General features: G+C 36.3%; 1 long non-coding RNA gene and 1 pseudogene across 1 annotated transcript; one reads left to right on the forward strand and one right to left on the reverse strand.

Annotated features, from left to right (window-relative positions):
- Positions 1 to 1,599: 1,599 nt before the first annotated feature.
- Positions 1,600 to 2,956, reverse strand: LOC127128755 (uncharacterized). Its single transcript, XR_007806025.1, has 4 exons — positions 2,617 to 2,956; positions 2,008 to 2,064; positions 1,705 to 1,813; positions 1,600 to 1,629 (listed from the first exon to the last, which is right to left on the reverse strand). It is a non-coding gene; the product is annotated as an uncharacterized LOC127128755 (long non-coding RNA).
- Positions 2,957 to 16,732: 13,776 nt separating this feature from the next.
- Positions 16,733 to 17,564, forward strand: LOC127132010 (65-kDa microtubule-associated protein 6-like; annotated as a pseudogene).
- The last annotated feature ends 249 nt before the right edge of the window (positions 17,565 to 17,813 follow it).

Below are 17,813 nucleotides of genomic sequence, written 5' to 3' on the forward strand. Positions count from 1 at the left end.
GGGTATCGGGATAGACTCTTAAATCATGAACCCTACGGTGTTAAGACAATACATGTTTTTAAAAAAGTTTTCCTAAATCTTTTAAATCTCGTCATAACCCTGTCTTATAGCCTGAATATTCAAGATGCACTGTTTTCTGTGCTCACAATTTTTTTTTGGTAAATTAAAGAAATGGAAGAAATACGGATACACTACACAGATGACTCGTCAAATACATGTTATTTATTGAAAGGAAAGCAACAACTAAAAACGCACAAAACATACTAAAATAAAGAAAAACAATAAAACGATAAAAATCTCCTCCCGCGCTTAACCGAACATTGTCCCCAATGTTTCGATATGGAGATAGGGTAGGAGTAACCTGAAGAGAGAGAAAGAGAACCATGGGCGATCACCGTACCACCGTCACCCGTCACGAGCATTACTTTAACAAATATTGTAGACTCGAAGACACGAGGAGGAATTGGGTGAAGGGGGAATAAGGAAACAACAAAATTAAATGAGGGATATTGTTGTTAAGGACAGACGAGGGCATCAGGTTTTAGGGTAACATGCCATATTAGCATAATATCCCCCATAATCCAGAATGGAAATTACCATAGAGAAGTAAGGTCCAAGCGGTTACTACAAGATGCATATTTTACGTCTGGCTACCCCATTTTGTGAAGGTGTATGAGGGCAAGATGTTGTATCGAATAAAACTGAGACGATGACAAATCCCTGCAAACCACAATGAAGGAAAACCACTTCAGCAAATTTGTACAAATCAGAACATATGCAGGATGACTTTTTATCTAAAGTCCCAATAAAAAGATTTTGATAGTCATAGTTGGAAATTACTAGGATCTGAAATGAATTATAACAAATGCAAATTTTCATGTTGATGTGCATAAATATCTATTAAAGACACATTTACCACATATGGATAACAATGACCAGAACAAGGCACTGGAAATTTCATCTATGGATTTCAAACTTTTTTATACAATACGAGCATGGGACACGAGAATGACACGTCAACACCAGTATTAATTTTAAAAGATAAATAATTTGAATGTGGTAAGTCAGTGTCAGAAACAGAAACCAACACGTGTCTGACATTGGACACACCTTTGATCGGAGGTGTAGGTTCTATAGATTAATTAACAAATTTATGTGACTTAATCTAATGTAATGCATGAAACTCTATATGAAAAATAGTTGGGGTGCAGACCGAATTATGCTTCCAAATCAAAGGTTCCCTGCATTACTTTCTATATCTCATGGAAAAGGTCACAAATTACTATAAATTAAGAAAAAATAAATTGAACAAGTGAAGTAAGGCAGTCAGATTTAATATGGAAGAAATATTGAATTTAGACAAAGAATAAGTTCATTTAATCATTGTATAGTTCAAAAAAAAACCTGAATAATATCTAAAAAAATGTTCAAGTCAAGAAAAGGCTTCACGTTTTTATAAAACTTGTACATATTAATAAACGAAATCAACGAATGAACCTTATAATCTGTTGAGCACAAACAAATCAAACCAAATTAAAATAGGCAAACATAAGAACATTACCTCTAAGGGCCTCAAGTCTGACATTATCACAGCAAAGGAACCAGCATCACTAGCTAAAGGTGTGGTACCTACAAAGTATCAGACGATCAAGTTAGTTATGGATTCAAAATAATCTTTAGCTAGTGATGTTGGTTTGAACATACTCTTGGGGTTGAGAACCTTCCTCTAAGTTGGAAATGACCTCCAAAGATGTACCAATTGTATGCCCTGCAGCATCAACACCTTCATTTGTAACCTCAATTGCTGCTCTCCCTATCAAATATGACCAAAAGAAACAGTGAAATCAAAACACAATACAACCCTTACCCGTATAATATAAAAAAGAAAGTGCCAGAAACAGCCCAATATTTTTTATAGATTTGTACAGTATTTACTATTTGTAACAAAACAATCACTTAGGATACATTCTAAAAATCAAATGAACAGATGCCATAGAAGAACATTACCTTAAATGACCACAAGACTCATTTTGATCTATTCATGACAAGAGCGTACATACCTTCCTACAAAGACTCAGATGAACAAGTTAGTTATCACTTCAAAATAATTTTGGAAAATAAAAAGAGTAACATTTTAGAATAAACAAAAAGACGGAATTATAAAAACGCATGATGTTATAAGCATACAAGAGTGGCATTGACCTTTATGGGAAGTCTTTTGAAAGAGGAAAAAAACAAGATACAATTAGAAAGTGCTACTGAACCAAACATCTATTTCTAATTACCTTCGAAGATACCAACAAGTTAAAGTAACTTACTTTCTATGAATGCATTATCTATATTGTGAGAACCAAATCAAAAACGGAAATCACGATTTCAAACAAAATTCAAAGTTTACACTTTACTTGTACAAATTACAAAAGGGCAATAATTGTCTCATATATTACTGTCAAATAAACTTGTTTGAATAATATGTTGGGTCCATATACATGAAATTCTGGTTTTCAAAAACTGAGTTTGTTTTTCTACATGCAACCTCAAGAGCCAGAGCTAAGTTGAAAGCTCTCAAATTTTATATACCCAGTCCCCTCCCCGCCTTTTATTTTCTCTACACACCTTCTCCCATTTCTTTCGCAAGATCTCGTGAACTTAATAGGCATTATGAAGAACAACTCAAATTTCCAATGTTTTGCTTCAACTTTCACTAAGGACACCAAAATTTATATTTGAGGCATGACTCCCCACTTCAAACAGCCTGACACCCAAAGTTTTCAGCCTCTGCCCATTTCCAATGTTTCAGAAGGCCCCCCATGTCAATGAATCTCCTTCACTCAGCACGGTTGAAGACCGGACTGTTAAGCATGGCCAGCAGCTCAAATCAAAGGTAAACTTCCTACCATGCTTTTAAGATGTTGCATTTCCTTTCTGTTTCATCATACTCATGAGCATAGCATGACACACACCAAAGATGCGGTACCTGCAAAAACTCCGACGATCAAGTTAGTTATGAATTCAAAATAATTTTAGTAAATAAAAGAACATACTAATCACAGGCAGATCATAACAACTTCACAATTGCACAATCAAATAATAATAATTGAGAAAGATTGTCCATAAAACCATAACAAGGATATATTAAGTCAACCGTGCAATTTTTCTTATAGACGACACAAGAAGAAGATGGCTAATTTTAAATGAACAGTAGCCATGTTGTAACTTCATTGAAGAAAAACCACTAAAGCAAATTTGTACAGATCAGAAATATGATTTGGAAGTCATACAAAACGGAATCATATTCAGTAACTGCAAAAATCTGTTTCCTACAACGTTACGTTTTCAACACACCGCCATCATGGCTAGTAACTAAACCACAAGAATTCCACCAAGGGCATTGGAGATTACTGGATCTGAAATGAGTTAAAAATAATTTGCAACTTTTCAAGTTGATGTGCATCAATATCTATTAAAGACACGGTTACTACATATGGATAATAATAACCCGGACAAGGCACTTAAAATCTCTATATAATACAATTAACATACAGAATACGGACGTAGGACACGTCGACACCAGTAATAATTTGAAAAAAATGAATAAATTGAATGTAGATTTGGGTCGGTGTTGGACACCGGACATGCCGTTGATAAGAGGTGTGGAGGATGCTTCAGAGCAATTAACAAATTGAATACACTTTCAAAATCTACCTACTAGTAATACATAGAAGGCGGTTGAAAAGGTTAACCACACTATAAACTATTACATGTGATCTATACATGGTATAATGATATCAAAATCTACCACCACACTATAAACTATTAGTATAGCAAACATAAAATACAGAGAATTATTAAATTATGACACAGCATGATGAATCAGCTATCTACTAGTAATACATGGAAGGCGGTTGAAAAGGTTAACCTTAAGTACAAGATTTTCCTAAACAAAGAGCATATTATTTAACAGCAATCATTCTATAACAAATAGAGATAACAGGCTTAGTATAGTGGTGCGGTGTCACAGTGAAGTGAGAAATCATCAAACCTTCTTGTAGGACTAGCCACTCTCCTCAAGAAAAATCTAATACAGTTTGGGGTTGGGACTCCACAAGTACGTTTCAAAATGAAAACACAATACCACCCACACCACTATAAAAAAAGTAAGTGCCAGAAACAGCTCATTGTATTTGGAAAGTAGCATTTGTGCAGTATTTAGTATTTATAACAAAACAATCACCTTGCATATATTGTAAAAAACAAATGGAAAGAGAAAACACAAGAACATTATTACCTGTAATGACTTTAAGACTGATTTTGATATATTCATGATGTGAGCATACCAAGGTTGTGCTACCTGCCTGCAAAGACTCTGACAATCAAGTAAAACTAACAACCAGAACCAATTCCAATTGGATTGTGCAATAGACCTGATGACAAAAAAACCCATATTGGTCAGTGCAGTTAATATAAGTGCAACTAATGTACTACTGCAAAACTAAGCTACTCTATAGAACCGGGTACATCGATGAGATGGTGAATAAAACCTAGTGTCTATACATAATACAATAAGATGCAAGGCATATCCGTAAACTCGTGTAGAGCCTTCTCACTCTCAGGGATTGTTAAGTGACAACTTACTTAGGCCCTAAAACTCTAATTCACCTGTAGCAAGTAAAAGCTCCCATACATCAACATGCATGAAAAAGCAGGTACACATTGCTTCTACACTCAAAACCTAAAACTCTTCTGTACAAATCCAGTCAGCACTCCATGAGTATTCTTTCATAGTTAGCCACAAATATTTGCAAACCTCCAATTTCCGAAACATGCACTAACAGCCCTGCAAAATAGTCCATAATAAGCACACAACCAAACCTCCAACACAAGCGGTTAGCGAACAAGATAGCAACATATTAACATAGCAGTTTTAACTGCAGGAGAGTGCTTATTAGTGGGATAATTTAGGGCAGCAAGGTCATCAAGAGAACAAGACATAACAAACTAAAACTGTTTACAGCAAGAAGATCATTCATTCTGCAGTAAGATCAATTCAGAAACTGCAGCAATCCAATGTCAATCAGGACTTCACACCTCATGTTCGACAAACTACTGCACAACACCCTACATAATATAAGTCTCCTACACTACTTCACTCTTCAATTAACGGAATGATCACACAGTTAACAACTCTCTTAATCACTAACATTCAGATTCAAAATAGAAAAATCAAATTGAACCTAAATTAACCACTCATTCTAACTAACTAACAGATTTGCGTTCATTTGCTAACAAATTAATTTGCAGTGAATTTCATATTGCATTTGAGCTGAATTTCTAACAAACTTTGAAACCTATAAATTCAACATTACCTGCAATCCTTAGAGTGATTCATTCTGCATTTTTTTCCACTCTTAAAACTCTCTGGTTTTTTTCACTCTTAAAACCTATCGGCTGATCCACCAGAATTCCCTGTCACTCTGGGAGAAGCAAAAGCAGAAGTCTTCCGCTGACCTCTTAAGCACTGCATAGGGGAAGTAAACAAAGTCACAGAGAAGAAGACACGGGCAGATTATTTGATTATATCAGTAGTGAAAGATGTTTATCAGCTTAAACAAAATCAAAATGTGTAAGTAATCACTGCTTGTTCGTTAGCCTTTTAAATTTTTCTGCATGATGGAACATTCTTGATATAGAGTATACACCATATCAGTGAACAACTATACTACTAATCTTCACATGTATAAGCATCAATTTTGTTCACCTGAGGATGATTTATTTTGATTTACCTTCCGTGTTTGTTCATCTTTAGCCCAATTTCTTGCCACAAATAAAAAATCAGCAAACCACATTGAGCAACCTAGAACCTGCATAGATAAGTTAAGATCAAATTTTCATCTCACAACCTATTTACCAAAAAGTTTGTCTTTTAAGTGCTTATATAAAAAGTTACATAAAGGTATTAGATTTCATTCTTCGTAATGGCAACAGTGCTACTAAGACTGTGCTGTCACACATTGTTTTTGTACTAATAAAGTTTAACCTGGAATTTTAAGAAGTCTCAATATGCATTGTAGCATTATTAGCAACACGCCACATGACATAACAAATGTCATATGGACAAACCTGCTATAAAGTTCCTGGACAGAAATGATGAAATTGAACATAATAGTTACTAAATATTTAAAATTTTAATCCAAGAGTAAAGTTTTGTAAAAGATGTATTCAATAAAAACTTGTTGAGCAACGCAACACAGCCTATGTGTAAAATATTATAAGTGGATTTTTTTTTTAAATTGTAAAGTGAAAAAGGAAAAAGAACAAGATACGGTTAGGAAGTCATAGTTAACCACACATACTAAATGCCATTCTATTTCTAGTTACTTTACCTGAAGGAGTTTGATCCTACTCATCATGACACAACAATAGTAACAGATGGATGGATTCAAAATAACATTGGGGAAATAAAACAACATACCTAACAGAATCAATTGAAATGAATAAAAAGTTGTTAGTTACTATCTAAATGACATCAAGATTGCGATTTTCCTCTTTCTTTCAGCATCCATGGCTTCTTGAGTGTTGTTGATGAGACGAAACAGTTCTAATCGCATCTCACCAAGCTATATAATTTCATCCACTAACCGTAAGCGTCTTTTCTGCAGTGGCGAGGAAGTATGATGAGGTGACGATAGTGTGATCATGTGAGGAATCTCATCATCTAAGAACTCTATCTTTTGTTTCTTAATCTTAAAATAGATGAAGAATAACTCACAATTTCCATTGTTTGCTTCATCTTCGATTAACCGAATCACTAGGAACCAGTTGTCACCAAACATTTTCACCCTCTGCCAATTCCAATGTTCCAGCAGGCCCGAGTCAATGACACTCATCCACTCGTAGTTGGGTTGAAGAACGGATGGTGCTTCCAATAGGGTAGACCGCAGGCTGCTTCTGTTCTTGAAAACTCTAGCAGCTTGTTGAGCATGATCAAAGGCGTCCCTGCATCACTTTCTAAATCTCATGGAACCGATCACAGCAAACCAAACTTCCTACCATTTCCTTTCTGTTTCATCATACTCATGAACATAGTATGACACGGCAAAGGTGTGGTACCTGCAAAAACTCCGACGGTCAAGTTATGAATTCAAAATAATATTGTAAATAAAAGAACATAGTATCTTATATATTCTCCCGCAGATCATGACAAGTTTACAATTGCATATTCAAATATCGAGAGATTATCCATAAAACCATAACAAGGGTATATTAAGTCAACCGTGCAATTTTTCTTATAGATTGCAGAAGGAGATGGATAATTTTAAATGAACTGTAGCAATGTTGTATCGAGTAAAGCTGAGACAATGACAAATCCCTGAAACGCACTAATTAATAAATTAACATATACAATACGGACATGAGACACGACAGTGACACGTCAACACCAGTAATAATTTAAAAAAATTAATCAATTGAATGTGGATGTGTCAGTGTCAGGAACCAACACGTGCCTGACATTGGACACACCTTTGATCGAAGGTGTAGATACTACAAATCAATTAACAAATTTATGTGATATAATCTAAAGAAATGCATGAAACTCTATATGAAAATAACTGGGATGCAGACCGAATTATACTTCCAAATCAAAGGTTCCCTGCATCACTTTCTATTCTCATAGAACCGGTCACCAATTACTATAAATTCAGGAAAAATAAACTGAACAAGTGGACTAAGGCCGCCAAATTTAATATGGAAGAAATATTTAATTTAAACAAAGAATAAGTTCATTTAATCATTGCATAGTTTAAAAAAGACCTGAATAATATCTGAAAAAAATTTCAAGTTAAGACAAGGCTTCACGATTTTATAAAACTTGTACATTAATAAATGAAATCAACGAATGAACCTGAAAAATTTGTTGAGCACAAACAAATCAAACCAAATTAAAAGAGGCAAACAGAAGAACATTACCTCTAAGGACATCAGGACTGACATGGTCATAGCAAAGGTGTGGTACCTACAAAGCATTGGACGATCTAGTTAGTTGTGGATTCAAAATAATCTTTAGCTAGTGATGTTGGTTTGATCACACTTTTGGGGTTGAGAACCTTCCTAAGTTTGAACACGACCTCCAAAGATGTACCAATTGTATGCCCTGCAGCATCAACACCTTCATTTGTAACCTCAACGGCTGACTCTCCCTATCAAATATGACCCCAAAAATATGACCAAAAGAAACAGTGAAATCAAAACACAATACAACCCTTATCAGTATTATGTATATGTATTATGTATATGTATATGTATATATGTATGTATATGTATATGTATATATATATATATATATATATATATATGTATATATATATATATATATATATTATATATATATATATATACTATATATATATATATATATGTATTATATATATATATATATATATATATATATATATATATATATATTATATATATATATATAATATATATATATATATATATATATATTTTTTTTCTTCTGCATGTTTCGCATATGTCTTTATTTTACTAGGTTAAAAGACCGTGTGAGAGTCACCTAGTCCAAATTTTCATATGACTTGAGAACAAAGCAGGAAATTTTTTTGTGATCATTCACTTATTTTCATCGGTCCCCTACGTAGAGCATGCTTAAGCCGGAGCTGACTGCAAGGATAAACTACTTATGGACTTATTTGGAACAAAATTTGGGACCACAACATATGGGGTATCGGGATCGACTCTTATAATCATGAAGCCTACGTTGTTAAGACAATACCGATTTTTAAAAAAAAAAATCCTAAGTCTTTTACATCTCGTCATAAACCTGTCTTATAGCCTTAATATTCAAGATGCACTGTTTTCTTTGCTCACAAATTTTTTTTGGTAAGATTAAAGAAATGGGAGAAATACGGATACACTACACAAATGACTCGTCAAACACATGTTATTTTATTGAAAGGAAAAACAAACAACTAAAAACGCACAAAACATACTAAAAATAAAGAAAAACGATAAAAATCTCCTCCCGCACTTAAACCGAACATTGTCCCCAATGTTTCGATATGAGATAGGGTAGGAGTAACCTGGAAGAGAGAGAAAGAGAACCATGGGTGATCACCGTACCGTCACCGTCACGAGCATTTACTTTAACAAATAGTGTAGACTCGAAGACACGAGGAGGAATTGGCTGAAGGGGGAATAAGGAAACAACAAAATTAAGTGAGAGATATTGTTGTTAAGGACAGACGAGAGCATGAGGTTTATAAGGTAACATGCCATATTAGCATAATATCCCCCAGAACCAGAATGGAACATTACCATAGAGAAGTAAGGTCCAAACGGTTTCTACAAGATGCATATTTTTACGTCCGGCTACCCCATTTTGTTAAGGTGTATAAGGGCAAGATGTTGTATCGAATAAAACTGAGACGATGACAAATCCCTGCAACCACAATTGAAGGAAAACCACCTCAGCAAATTTGTACAAATCAGAACATATGCAGGATGACTTTTTATCTAAAGTCCCAATAAAAAGATTTTGATAGTCATGGTTGAAAATTACTAAGATCTGAAATGAATTATAAACAATATACAAATTTTCATGTTGATGTACATAAATATCTATTAAAGACATATTTACCACATATGGATAACAATGACCAGAACAAGGTACTGGAAATTTTATATTATGGATTACAAACTTTTTTATACAATACGAGCATGGGACACGAGAATGACACGTCAACACCAGTATTAATTTTAAAAAATAAATAATTTGAATCTGGTAAGTCAGTGTCAGAAACAGAAACCAACACGTGTCTGACATTGGACACACCTTTGATCGGAGGTGTAGGTTCTATAGATTAATTAACAAATTTATGTGATTTAATCTAATGTAATGCATGATACTCTATATGAAAAATAGTTGGGGTGCAGACCGAATTATGCTTCCAAATCAAAGGTTCCCTTCATCACTTTCTATATCTCATGGAAAAGGTCACAAATTACTATAAATTCAGAAAAAATAAACTGAACAAGTGAAGTAAGGCAGCCAGATTTAATATGGAAGAAATATTGATTTTAGACAAAGAACAAGTTCATTTAATCATTGCATAGTTCAAAAAAAACCTGAATAATATCTGAAAAAATATTCAAGTCAAGAAAAGGCTTCACGTTTTTATAAAACTTGTACATATTAATAAACGAAATCAACGAATGAACCTGAATAATCTGTTGAGCACAAACAAATGAAACCAAATTAAAAGAGGCAAACATAAGAACATTACCTCTAAGGGCCTCAAGTCTGACATGATCACAGCAAAAGAAACCAGCATCATTAGCTAAAGGTGTGATACCTACAAAGTATCGGACGATCAAGTTAGTTATGGATTCAAAATAATCTTTAGCTAGTGATGTTGGTTTGATCATACTCTCGGGGTTGAGAACCTTCCTAAGTTGGAAATGACCTCCAAAGATGTACCAATTGTATGCCCTGCAGCATCAACACCTTCATTTGTAACCTCAATTGCTGCTCTCCCTATCAAATATGACCCAAAAAAACAGTGAAATCAAAACACAATACAACCCTTACCCGAATAATATAAAAATGAAAGTGTCAGAAACAGCCCAATATTTATTATAGATTTGTGCAGTATTTATTATTTGTAACAAAACAATCACTTAGCATACATTCTAAAAATCAAATGAACAGAGGCCATAGAAGAACATTACCTTAAATGACAACAAGACTCATTTTGATCTATTCATGACAAGAGCGTACATACCTTCCTACAAAGACTCGGACGAACAAGTTAGTTATCACTTCAAAATAATTTTGGGAAATAAAAATAGTAACATTTTAGAGTAAACAAAAAGACGGAGTTATAAAAATGCATGATGTTATAAGCATAAAAGAGTGGCATTGACCTTTATGGGAAGTCTTTTGAAAGAGGAAAAAGAACAAGATACAGTTAGAATGTCCTACTGAACCAAACATCCTATTTCTAATTACCTTTGGAAGATACCAACAAGTTAAAGTAACTTACTTTCTATGAATGTAGTATCTATATTGTGAGAACCAAATCAAAAACGGAAATCACAATTTCAAACAAAATTCAAAGTTTACACTTTACTTGTAAAAATTACAAAAGGGCAATAATTGTCTTATATATTACTGTCAAATAAACTTGTTTGAATAATATGTTGGGTCCATATACATGAAATTCTGGTTTTCAAAAACTGAGTTTGTTTTTCTACATGCAACCTCAAGAGCCAGTACCAAACCAAAGCTAAGTTGAAAGCTCTCAATTTTATATACCCAGTCCCCTCCCCGCCTTTTATTTTCTCTACACACCTTCTCCCATTTCTTTCGCAAGATCTCGTGAGCTTAATAGGCATTATGAAGAACAACTCAAATTTCCAATGTTTTGCTTCAACTTTCACTAAGGACACCAGATTTATATTTGAGGCATGACTCCCCACTTCAAACACGGCCTGACACTCAAAGTTTTCAGCCTCTGCCCATTTCCAATGTTTCAGAAGGCCCCCCATGTCAATGAATCTCATTCACTTAGCTCGGTTGAAGACCGGACTATTAAGCATGGCCAGCAGCTCAAATCAAAGGTAAACTTCCTACCATGTTTTTAAGATGTTGCATTTCCTTTCTGTTTCATCATACTCATGAGCATAGCATGACACACCAAAGATGCGGTACCTGCAAAAACTCCGACGATCAAGTTAGTTATGAATTCAAAATAATTTTAGTAAATAAAAGAACATACTAATCACAGGCAGATCATAACAACTTCACAATTGCACAATCAAATAATAATAATTGAGAAAGATTGTCCATAAAACCATAACAAGGATATATTAAGTCAACCGTGCAATTTTTCTTATAGACGACACAAGAAGAAGATGGCTAATTTTAAATGAACTGTAGCCATGCTGTAGCTTCATTGAAGAAAAACCACTAAAACAAATTTGTACAAATCAGAAAATATGATTTGGAAGTCATACAAAACGGAATCATATTCAGTAACTGCAAAAAATTTATTTCCTACAATAAACGTTACGTTTTCAACACCGCCATCATGGCTAGTAACTAAACCAACAAGAATTCCATCAAGGGCATTGGAGATTACTGGATCTGAAATGAGTTAAAAACAATTTGCAACTTTTCAAGTTGATGTGCATCAATATCTATTAAAGACACGGTTACTACATATGTATAATAATAACCCGGACAAGGCACTTAAAATCTCTATATAATACTGTTAAGAATGTGTGGTTTGGGCCTAACTCAACTCTACAAAAACGGTTAGTAGAGTGAGGACTGCCCCCACTTATAAACACATGTTCAGGCCATATATTGTCCGATGTGGGACTCTTAACAAACCCCCTCACGCCCAGGACTGGACTTCTGCAGCGTGGAAATAAATGGTGGGTGGCCCGATAGCGGAAACCATAGTAGGTGGCCCACCGGATCTTAAACGAGACTCCCGTCAATCATACTACCTTTACCATGAGAGAGAAGCTCACTCGCTACTTATCGGGCAAACTGACAGCTACTAATATGCTCACTTTCTGTGACGCATTGGTGTGATGTGAACTACATAGACTTGGGAGGAAACTCGTTCATGGTGGCTTTTTATCCAAAAATAACACAGCCAACTGCGACATCAAGTAATAGAAATTAAAAACGAATTAGATATTTCTCAGCCACCAAAAGGCAGTAGAAAACGCACACTGCCAAGCCACAAAACCGGAAAAATAGCGACCACAACATCAAGAGCCGCAAGCTCAAACGCTGCTGCCGTAAGCGCGCCGACGGCGTAACAAAACCTGAATCAACCATGGTCAAGTTCTTTTAACCAACAATCTTGTACATCAACAACACTGAAAAATACATCTCCTTTGCCCATATCTGAATTTGCTTCCGAGGCTATTGTGAAGTCACTGAGTTATGTGCGTTCCCTAGCGGCACAACACATTCCAAAGCGACTTCTTCATCCATCTACATCTTCAAGACCATCTTTCGCATCAGAGCAATCACTTTTGACATTGTCATCATTGTTAGATAAATCCTTCAGTTCCCAATTATGTCCAGCAAGCATCCAAGAAATGGTGGAGAAGGATTCAATCACTTCAACTATTTCAAAGTTATCTAAAGTTGAAAATTCTGACGAAGAGACAAACTTGTGTTCATTGCCCATGATGTTCTACAATGGTGTTGGCTTGAGGAGCAGCACCATCATCAATTTTAGCAATTCCAGCCCTCCATGAACGAGATCAACTCAAATCAGCAACATAATACCTCATCATAAAGCATGTTACAACCCTGTCACAAAAACCATTCAACCTGCCAACAATCATGCGACACCTTCCTCGAGCCAAGGCATGGAATTAGTTTGCAACAGAAAAGCAACAAACCTGCATTGCATGAACATCTACAACATGACAACAGACTGACAATATCACCTCGCAATTCACTAGCGAACCATGTCAAACCAATAGTAGCATAACAGTATCCGTGCAAGAATTTATCATAACAAGAACTTCACAAACAACCCATGGCAGAAGTATTTCACTATCACCAAATAGACATTGATGGAAACAAGGCCTTCTGCATGGTGTTGCAATGTCGTCGCTTGAATGGATGGCTAGATTATCCTAATTGTTTAAGGAACACGGGAATGTGATTAGGGTCGCCCTGATCAAGGATAGAAAAACTGGACGGCATCAAGGTTGTTGTCTTATAAAGCATGCTACTTTGGAGGAAGTTTGCTTAAAATATGGACAGATTGAAGAGGTTTAGAAACAGAGTCATGGATGTGGTTTTGTTAAATATTCTCACTGAGATATGGCACTGGCCGCAATCTGTGGACTTAAGGGAATATCTACAATGAGAGGTTGTGATCAACCACTGATTGTTCGGTTTGATGATCGTAAGAGACCTCGCCAGAAAGCCGCAGGATTTGATCTCAGATTGGATACATCAAACACTAGACTTCCATCAAATAATTCTGATCCTATGGGTGATTGTGTGCCTCCCTCCTGATGCTTGGCATCCAATCCAATATTGGTACATCTTTCAGTGCTGGTTTTCATGGTATGGAAGTCTCCGCAGTTACTCAATTTCAAGCTTAGTCTCCGTCAATAATGCCACAACAACAACCACTAGCCGACAATTCAAACGGAAATGAAAACCGACGGTAATGCATCAGCATTGCCGACAAGCACGCGCTGCCATCCAAGCCAAAGCAGCTGAACAAAACACAAACAACAAGTCAAGCTAGCGGCATCAATACGATCTAGTTACGATAAACGGTGATGCAAAACAGAAAACAGCAAATGCAATACCGCAGCAAACGTGCAGCATAACGGAAAAGATGCATCAAAGTCATAAACAGCACAAAAGCCACGAACCAATTTCCTGCATAAAAAAACTTCTAACAATGCTCAATTCTGAGAAAATGTCCAAGCCCACTGGAAACTTCAGAACTATTCGTCAGGCGATTGAGGAGTTTTCTGCTGATGCTACCTAATTCTCTTTGGCCGATGCCGGCGATGTTGTTGATGATGCAAATTTTGTCTTTGAGACAGAAAATGCGGCAATTCTGAAGCTCACCAAAGAGCTTGCATGGTATGAATCAACTTTGCCTACAAAATCTTCTTTGAGAACTGGTCTGGAGGAACCTGGACTCACTGTCGTTCAGAAACTTTGGGCTCGCCTAATTATTCCCAGCATTTCGTAGGTGGAGTGATACTGAGCGGAGCACATTGGCACGACGCTTACGGATCTCGATGCAAAGAATATAAGGGATTGCCTGAGTTGTGATACCTCATGGCCATGTACAAAACACCAATAGCAGAACATGCAGAACAAGGCATGGTCGTTGACAAAATGCAGCAACAAAGTGCAGCAGGATCCACCTGCAATTGCAAGACGATAAACAACGAGGTCGGCAACTAGCAGTGATGCTGAAGCGGCAGATCCTACGGCGGCTACACCAGCTGTCTGGATAACTGCGACATTTTACCTCAGTCCATATTCTCCAAACCAAATTAGCAAACCAAGCATGTCAAACAGGAGCCTTATGATTTCCTGCGTAAGCATGACAGTGGTCGCGTTACCAGAATTCTGCAAACCAGCCCATCCGACACAGACGAAAACAAGGCTAAGCGCGTAGTGATCGTAACTGCTCTCTCTGCTGCAATTTTAAGTGGCCTGGAAGTGAATCAAGCATCAACACATTTCTATTCCTCTGAACAAGCGTATAGCTGCTTATAGATAATATGATAAGCCGGTCGTCCTCAACTGTCAATCATGATGGCACTTCTACGGACTCTGTGCAGGCAAATACAGTGTTTCGAAATGGTTACTTCAGCTATCAGTCTCGCCACAAAATCCCTATCATTGATTGGATTCTTTCTCACTGTACCTTCTGATAACCTGCAGCTTCGACAACAACCGTTACCATCATTGGATCCTGTTATTTCATCCAGACTTCATAAGAGGATGTAGGCATATGCTTGTCTGATATGTCTGGAGGAAAGCCTCTATACAAGAAGGCATATATATTTTCCAGCTCACCAATCCCAAAGGAGCTTGTAAACCACATTAAATATAATACAAGTGTCTTGCCACGCGTAAGAGCATTGAGAAAGATGAATTTGGAATATTTCCCAATAGCCAGCCGGGGGTTTATCATTGATCAAGAAACAACAACTGCTACTCCTGACCAGAAGACCAAGGACAAAGATGAGGGGGAGGCATGGCGACTGGAATGGGAAATATTGCTATCAATTCAGATATTGAGCCGCTCATGCATTCTCCATCAAATAAAGCCTCCCAAGGTAGCTGCGAGTAGTGCACCTTGAAAGAGTTATTTCCTGTGTAATTGCATTTATTGTCTGCACATGCCTACTGTTGTCTGTGTGAATTGTTTTGGGGGCATGTCATCTGAACTGATGGATTGGACGGAGTTGCACTTGCTTGAAGCTAGCTGTCGGGCTAGGTGCTCTGGCTAGTCCATGTAAGTATACCATACAACACTAATGTTCAGGCCATATATTGTCCGATGTGGGACTCTTAACACATCTCCGAAGTCTTCAAAAAGAAAAGTCGGATTGACATCAGAAAGTCTTGCTATTATAGATATTAGATCAATATCTATCTAATAATATGACCATATTATGTGAAGTTCAAAATTAAATTTAATTTAGTTTATATTCTTTTTAGTTCTATTTAAGCCAATCATACTTTAGTTATTTAGGTAGAACTTATATTTTTTTAATGGAAGGCACGACTTTAATTCCAAGTTTTTTAATCAATGAAATGTATTAGTTGTGTTTTCTAAATAAATGACAAATTTTCAATTGTTTTATTCAATACCTCTCAAATAGTACCAATCTAGTTTTAAGTTTAATCTTTGAAAGAAACAATTCCTACGTACTTAGAGCCGCCTACCGCCTCCTTTACTTCCACCCACCACGCCCTCAATCTACCGGCGCCCATATCTTACACGGAAGGAGTTTCTTCACCAACCAACTTGTCCCTTTTCACATCTTCAGCTACATTTTCCACAAATTCACCGGTTTCCCCGTAATCCTTTCATTTTTGTATCAATTTATTTACTTTTTAACCATTCATGTATATAATTCTCTCTATATTGCATTCAAACACCTACTTAATTATTCATAGCAACTAAATTAGATGCAATGTGTTAATGAGGTGCATACTCTCTGTGGTGTTCTTGGATTGGATTTCGGCCAAACAGTAGACGATGTACATCCGAGCTTGCACGGGACTCAGGTGGAGCAATCAACTAATATTAGCAATAGCACATTGGAAGGTTTAGAGAAGACCATTCTCAAGTTAAAAACCGAAAGAAAAGTCAGAATACAGAAGTTGAAGGATATTGTCGCTAACCTATTCGAACTTTGGAATTTGATGGACACGTCAAAAGAAGAGAGGAACACTTTTCTGAGGATTACTTCTATTGTTGCAACTTCGCCATAAGAAAACACCGAAAGAGGCGGTCTTTCAACAAATGTGATAGAGAAGGCTTCGGCAGAAGTGGAAAAACTTGCGAAACTAAAAGCAAGTAGAATGAAAGAACTTGTTTGTTTTTAAGAAGAGGTCAGAGTTAGAAGAAATATGTAGATTGACTCATATCGAACCTGATACAAGTACTGCTGCCGAGAAAGCTAGTGCATTAATAGATTCTGGCCTGGTTGATCCTTGTGAATTATTAGCTAGCATTGAAGCACAGATAGTGAAAGCTAAAGATGAAGCTTTGAGCAGAAGAGACGTAACCGGTAGAATTGATAAGTGGCTTTTTGCTTGTGAAGAGGAAAATTGGCTCGACGAATATAGCCAGGATGATAATAGGTACAGTGCTGGGCGAGGTGCTCACATTAATCTGAAGCGTGATGAACGAGCCAAAGTAACTGTAACCAAAATTCTAGGAATGGTTAACAATCTTATAAGCAAAACTCTAGCATGGGAATCTCATCATCTAAGAACTCTATCTTTTGTTTCTTAATCTTAAAATAGATGAAGAATAACTCACAATTTCCATCGTTTGCTTCATCTTCGATTAACCGAATCACTAGGAACCAGTTGTCACCAAACATTTTCACCCTCTGCCAATTCCAATGTTCCAGCAGGCCCGAGTCAATGACACTCATTCACTCGTAGTTGGGTTGAAGAACGGATGGTGCTTCCAATAGGGTAGACCGCAGGCTGCTTCTGTTCTTGAAAACTCTAGCAGCTTGTTGAGCATGATCAAAGG

Source organism: Lathyrus oleraceus, chromosome 3, assembly GCF_024323335.1.
Source record: "Lathyrus oleraceus cultivar Zhongwan6 chromosome 3, CAAS_Psat_ZW6_1.0, whole genome shotgun sequence".
In the NCBI taxonomy this organism is placed as follows: domain Eukaryota; kingdom Viridiplantae; phylum Streptophyta; class Magnoliopsida; order Fabales; family Fabaceae; genus Lathyrus; species Lathyrus oleraceus.